Here is a 7500-nt window from a genome sequence, read left to right on the forward strand (position 1 = left end):
ACCTAAAATCAATCAATATTATATTTTTTTATAATGACTATATTTTTTGGGGAGGAGGTAGCTCTCACGTATCCGCAATATCCAGGGGATCCAGTCTATTTAGTTTTTGCAGTATTTCATTAAAAAAATATATATATATATGTTAATAAGTAGACTGTATACCGCTTTATCTATGCTGAGTAATCTTCAACGACGATTTTCAATGGTATTCTGAGCAACCTATACGCTGCATAGTGTTAATACGTTTTTGATTATTGTCATTAGTACTCGTAATTAAGTCTTCCCGTAGTTATTGATACTCTTGACTGTCTTGTCGTGATAAGCTGACTTCATTTTCAACTTCAATCCGGAATGAATTGTCTGGAGAGATTTTCTAGATGCTGGATAAAAAAATTCTTGATCGAAATATTAGATCATATTCGCAGTGTCTATGTTTTTACTTTTTTATTATTTTAAAAATCTTACTGTAACGTTACATTTCTGCTGTATTTCTCAAATGTTAATATTTTTACTTTTACCCTCACCTCTTATTTTTTATTCATCTCTCAGTATCTGGCTCCGTGACGGCACCTTCCGCGTAAAATATCGTCTCTTCGGCAAAAAATAAAACCTTTTCCAAGCTCATCCATGCATTTATGACAAAGACCTCTAAGGAAAGTGCTGACTGCGAATCCGTCCGAAAGAAAGGCTAGCGACAGTCTCTGGAAACTGCGAAAACAATTTACTTGCAGGATGAGTGAAGCAAAAGGAAGCACGGCTGTAGTGATTTAATAGAATCGTAGTTTTGCATATGGTAAAAAACAAGTTCTTAATCGTTTTGAGGAAATGGCAAGTATGGTATTGATAATGACAGTGATAAAGTTACAAATGCTAATGCTGCCATTAATTCTAATCAACGATAACGAAAAAAATAAGAATGATGGTGATGGTAATGATGATGATGATGATGATGATGATGATGATGATGATGAGGATGATGATAATGATGATGATGATGATGATGATGATGATAATGGTAATGATAATGATAATGATAATGATAAAGATGATAATGATAATAATACTTCTTATAATACCATTACCACCACCACCACTACTAATGATAATAATAACAATGACGAAACCAAAAATAGTAGAGGGTAAATAGAGGAGACTTATAGTGGAAAAGGGGATGGGTAAGGTGGGAGTGAAGTTAAGGAGGACGAGGAGCGAAGTGGGAGGGGGGGAGGGGGCAGATGTAAGACTTATAGTGGGTGGGGAGGAGTGTATTTAAGGAAGATTTGGAAGTGAGGTGATGGCAGAGCGAGCAAATGACAGGTAAAAGGAGAGGGTAACGAAGAGGGAGAAGAGGGGCGAAAGGTAGATGGAGGAGAATGAAAGAAGGAAACAGAAGTATTTTTTTCGTGGAATTTCCGCGGGTTCCGCTGGTAATGATGATAATGACAATAATATTAGTAATAATAATGAAACATAAATTACTCTCAACAACAATCGAAACAGATAGAGTATACAAAAGGAGGGTCGTTACCCCACAGGCTGAAACTAAGGGGCTTGGATATCACAGCCTAAAATCTATAATTTTGATTTCATTTATGCCCCTCTGTCATTATTCAGAACTAAGAGAAGGGCCGTTATACTAAAATTCCTTTCGACAGGACCCAGGCTTGAGTAATGCACCTACCGGCCAACGCAGGCGAGTGACGACACGTTATCACGAATGTTATTTTTCCCGACTTTCCAAAGTTTCTACAGCTGGCGATTTCACCGTGCGTGTTCAGAACTTTCTCTTTCTCTTTCCAAGCGATATATTTTTACGTGTTTCAGTCGTCTGCATTCTGGGTTATTCATTCTTTGTTCGTCACTTTATATTTCTGCACGTATCTTCATTCTTTCTATTTATTTTTTTCTTAATCATGGTCGTGATAACGCTCTCATTGTTTTCGATCTAGAAGGGGCGTTGAGGTGAGGTCGGAAAGAGTAAAAGCAACAAAGGTAAAAAAAAGGAAAATAAATGTTTTTGATATTAGTAAATTTAAAGTCATGTTGCAAGAGACGGGAAATAAGTGAGAGCAGAAAGTTCTCGGGAAGACATCTTCTAACGAGTTTTTATTTTGGCTCGACGCCGCCATCTTCTTTTGCAGAGACGTATCTATCTTTTACAGAACGGAAAGAAAAAGAGACAAAAATATTTCTAAATAAATGCATATTCCTACCTAACGGCAGTTTCATGTTAATCCCAGAGAATAATAGATTTTTGAAAGAAAATGCCTCGGTTGCTAGAAAACAGAACTTCAAAATAACGCTTACCGGAATACGTTAAATGACCAGGCAAATGCATTTACCGCATCTCTAAAAGGCCATGATTAGTGAAATGTAGAAGGGTAATGAATTTTAAATCTAATAATTCATGTTAATATAAGCTTCCTTTGGTGTGAAACTATATGTTTATTCATAAATATATTTTTATTTTAAGCCCTAATGATAAGTGGAAAACGAAATGATACTTTTCCCTACCATTTATCGCGTTGCCAAGCTGACTCGCTCAAATAACAAACACATCTTTGATGTAATGCTTATGCACGAACACGCACAATACAGTGTATATGTATTCAATATATATATATATATATATATATGTATACATATATATATATATAGAGAGAGAGAGAGAGAGAGAAAGAGAGAGAGAAAGAGAGAGAGAGAGCCAGAGAGAAAGAGAGAGAGAGAGAGAGAGAGAGACGACACACACACACACACACACACACACACACACACACACACACACACACACACACACACACACACACATACACACACACACACACACACACACACACACACACATATATATATATGTATATATGTATGTATACATGTATGTATGTATAAAAATCAATCAAGGTGGTCGAGAAATGTCTTCTTGTGACTAGCTTGTAAGATTATCACGTATGTTTTGTCTAGGCACTGCAGGTCAGCCAACACATTTCATGGATCGCAAAAGGTAACCGCAACATAGCAGACTGTAGCGTACCCACGTTGTAAAAATACAGAAAATATAAATGAAGCAAAATATGAGAGCATTGTGTTGTGGCGGGTCTCGACTGGGCATGTTCAGCGCTTTCTATTTCTGTGCCAAGCGGGAAAGCAGCTTAAATACTGATGAAAGCTAATGAATATTGTGAAGGGGGAAGTCCGAGTGTCTGTCAAACGAAGGGAGGAGAGGGGAGAGGGAAAAAAGCGAAAGAGAGGAGATGAGGAAGACGGTGAGAGCGGGTTTGGGAGGGGAGACTTCTCTGGGATGCCAAGGAAAGTTGGTGAGGAGACGTGACATGAATGAGGAATAGAGAGAGAGCGAGAGAGAGAGAGAGAGAGAGAGAGAGAGAGAGAGAGAGAGAGAGAGAGAGAGAGAGAGAGAGAGAGAGCGAGCGAGAGAGAGAGAGAGAGAGAGAGAGAGAGAGAGAGAGAGAGAGAGAGAGAGAGAGAGAGAGAGAGAGAGAGAGTGAGAGAGAGAGAGAGAGAGAGAGTGAGAGATAGATAGATAGATAGATAGATAGATAGAGAGAGAGAGAGAGAGAGAGAGAGAGAGAGAGAGAGAGAGAGAGAGAGAGAGAGGGGGGGAGAGAGAGAGAAAGATAGAGAGAGAGAGAGAGAGAGAGAGAGAGAGAGAGAGAGAGAGAGAGAGAGAGAGAGAGAGAGAGAGAGAGAGAGAGAGAGAGAGAGAAAGAGAGAGAGAAAGAGAAAGAGAGAGAGCGGAGAGAAAAAAAAAGAAAGGAAAGACCACGGGATTATGGAGGAGACCAGGATAGCTAGGAATGATAAGGGTAAGACAAGTTACAGGAAATAACGACTGCACTCGCTGGTGCACAGAATCTGACGGTGCTGAACAAAAATCCGAAGTAGGTAAACATTTCGAATATGTATCTATTGGGCCCAGTGTCTGTATTCGGGGGCTCCAGCATCGTGAAGAGAGGACCTCATTAAATCTAAGTAAAGGGTCTTGGAGAACACAGATTGAACTTTGGAATAAAAAACAAAGATCTCTCTATAAAGGCTGATGAGTAACCCTTTCAACGGCCAATTTTACACCATTACGGCTAATTTTACATACTATCGACCTTCGTGATGCAGTAAAACCCATGCCTTCGATCTGGAATAACGTGATAAGAAGGCAATATGCAAATGAGGAAACGGAGGCGGGGGGTTGGGGCGAAGGGAGGAAGAGCGTGCCTTGGGCTGTTTATACTGGAGCAACATCGACTCCAACATATCTCATATACCAAGTTTATTAAAACTAGGCCTAAACACACGGTGTGGCTTCCTTGGCTTATATGATATTCCGCCGAGAGGTTTCTTATTGTGAGCTTTGTTTACGTGTTGTGTTTGTATTTGTGGAAGCATAGTATTTATATCATTTTTGGCGCTCGAAACGGAAACGTAGACAAATGGAATTATACACACATACACAAACATATATATATGTGAAGACATACACACATGTGTATATATATCTATATCTATATCTACATCTATAGCTATATCTATATATATATCTATATGTATCTATACATATATATATCTGTCTGTCTATCTATATAAATATATAAAGATACATATATGTGTACGTATATGTATGAGTGCACACACTCACACACACACACACACACACACACACACACACACACACACACACACACACACACACACACACACACACACACACACACACACACACACACGTATGAGCACCCTCAGAAAACCGCAAGAAAATGGCTGACGGAAGTTTTAAATGCCCCTTACATATATTCTGGAAAAAAAATATTCTTTTATATTATAGAGATGTGTATTTACCCCCAAAGTAAAGAGAATAAAAGAACTCGATGTTCATCCGGAAAATGTTCCAAAATTATATTCGCTTCACCAATTTTGAAACAAATGACAAACTCAGAGGGGCAGAAATATATGGAAATTCATTCATCTGCAGGATAATGGAAAGCCAGCAGACCGAGTTTACGCCATTGCGTTACAAATTACCGAAAAACAGAGATATAAAGAAACAAAGAAAGAGAAAAAAAACAATAACAAAAGCAAAATTGCGCATAGATTTATTCAAGTAGTTTTAATTTGTTGTATCCCCAAAATAGTACTGGCGCTTCCATTCCTGGGAGATAATAAATAAAATGGTATTAGACTCTCTGTTTATGTTTAGGCAAGGATTTCGAAACCACATCGGTAGAGAGAGAGAGAGAGAGAGAGAGAGAGAGAGAGAGAGAGAGAGAGAGAGAGAGAGAGAGAGAGAGAGAGAGAGAGAGAGAGAGAGAGAGAGAGAGAGAGAGAGAGAGAGAGAGAGAGAGAGAGAGAGAGAGAGAGAGAGAGAGAGAGAGAGAGAGAGAGAGAGAGAGAGAGAGAGAGAGAGAGAGAGAGAGAGAGAGAGAGAGAGAGAGAGAGAGAGAGAGAGAGAGAGAGAGAGAGAGAGAGAGAGAGAGAGAGAGAGAGAGAGAGAGAGAGAGAGAGAGAGAGAGAGAGAGAGAGAGAGAGAGAGAGAGAGAGAGAGAGAGAGAGAGAGAGAGAGAGAGAGAGAGAGAGAGAGAGAGAGAGAGAGAGAGAGAGAGAGAGAGAGAGAGAGAGAGAGAGAGAGAGAGAGAGAGAGAGAGAGAGAGAGAGAGAGAGAGAGAGAGAGAGAGAGAGAGAGAGAGAGAGAGAGAGAGAGAGAGAGAGAGAGAGAGAGAGAGAGAGAGAGAGAGAGAGAGAGAGAGAGAGAGAGAGAGAGAGAGAGAGAGAGAGAGAGAGAGAGAGAGAGAGAGAGAGAGAGAGAGAGAGAGAGAGAGAGAGAGAGAGAGAGAGAGAGAGAGAGAGAGAGAGAGAGAGAGAGAGAGAGAGAGAGAGAGAGAGAGAGAGAGAGAGAGAGAGAGAGAGAGAGAGAGAGAGAGAGAGAGAGAGAGAGAGAGAGAGAGAGAGAGAGAGAGAGAGAGAGAGAGAGAGAGAGAGAGAGAGAGAGAGAGAGAGAGAGAGAGAGAGAGAGAGAGAGAGAGAGAGAGAGAGAGAGAGAGAGAGAGAGAGAGAGAGAGAGAGAGAGAGAGAGAGAGAGAGAGAGAGAGAGAGAGAGAGAGAGAGAGAGAGAGAGAGAGAGAGAGAGAGAGAGAGAGAGAGAGAGAGAGAGAGAGAGAGAGAGAGAGAGAGAGAGAGAGAGAGAGAGAGAGAGAGAGAGAGAGAGAGAGAGAGAGAGAGAGAGAGAGAGAGAGAGAGAGAGAGAGAGAGAGAGAGAGAGAGAGAGAGAGAGAGAGAGAGAGAGAGAGAGAGAGAGAGAGAGAGAGAGAGAGAGAGAGAGAGAGAGAGAGAGAGAGAGAGAGAGAGAGAGAGAGAGAGAGAGAGAGAGAGAGAGAGAGAGAGAGAGAGAGAGAGAGAGAGAGAGAGAGAGAGAGAGAGAGAGAGAGAGAGAGAGAGAGAGAGAGAGAGAGAGAGAGAGAGAGAGAGAGAGAGAGAGAGAGAGAGAGAGAGAGAGAGAGAGAGAGAGAGAGAGAGAGAGAGAGAGAGAGAGAGAGAGAGAGAGAGAGAGAGAGAGAGAGAGAGAGAGAGAGAGAGAGAGAGAGAGAGAGAGAGAGAGAGAGAGAGAGAGAGAGAGAGAGAGAGAGAGAGAGAGAGAGAGAGAGAGAGAGAGAGAGAGAGAGAGAGAGAGAGAGAGAGAGAGAGAGAGAGAGAGAGAGAGAGAGAGAGAGAGAGAGAGAGAGAGAGAGAGAGAGAGAGAGAGAGAGAGAGAGAGAGAGAGAGAGAGAGAGAGAGAGAGAGAGAGAGAGAGAGAGAGAGAGAGAGAGAGAGAGAGAGAGAGAGAGAGAGAGAGAGAGAGAGAGAGAGAGAGAGAGAGAGAGAGAGAGAGAGAGAGAGAGAGAGAGAGAGAGAGAGAGAGAGAGAGAGAGAGAGAGAGAGAGAGAGAGAGAGAGAGAGAGAGAGAGAGAGAGAGAGAGAGAGAGAGAGAGAGAGAGAGAGAGAGAGAGAGAGAGAGAGAGAGAGAGAGAGAGAGAGAGAGAGAGAGAGAGAGAGAGAGAGAGAGAGAGAGAGAGAGAGAGAGAGAGAGAGAGAGAGAGAGAGAGAGAGAGAGAGAGAGAGAGAGAGAGAGAGAGAGAGAGAGAGAGAGAGAGAGAGAGAGAGAGAGAGAGAGAGAGAGAGAGAGAGAGAGAGAGAGAGAGAGAGAGAGAGAGAGAGAGAGAGAGAGAGAGAGAGAGAGAGAGAGAGAGAGAGAGAGAGAGAGAGAGAGAGAGAGAGAGAGAGAGAGAGAGAGAGAGAGAGAGAGAGAGAGAGAGAGAGAGAGAGAGAGAGAGAGAGAGAGAGAGAGAGAGAGAGAGAGAGAGAGAGAGAGAGAGAGAGAGAGAGAGAGAGAGAGAGAGAGAGAGAGAGAGAGAGAGAGAGAGAGAGAGAGAGAGAGAGAGAGAGAGAGAGAGAGAGAGAGAGAGAGAGAGAGAGAGAGAGAGAGAGAGAGAGAGAGAGAGAGAGAGAGAGAGAGAGAGA

General features: G+C 41.9%; 1 long non-coding RNA gene across 1 annotated transcript in view; it reads left to right on the plus strand.

Moving 5' to 3' along the window:
* The window catches only part of LOC125029146, a 38056-nt gene that overhangs the window by 7846 nt on the left and 22710 nt on the right, over positions 1-7500 (plus strand). The gene's annotated exons all lie outside the window — the stretch shown is intronic.

The sequence above is a fragment of the Penaeus chinensis genome, chromosome 9, assembly GCF_019202785.1.
Source record: "Penaeus chinensis breed Huanghai No. 1 chromosome 9, ASM1920278v2, whole genome shotgun sequence".
NCBI lineage: Eukaryota > Metazoa > Arthropoda > Malacostraca > Decapoda > Penaeidae > Penaeus > Penaeus chinensis.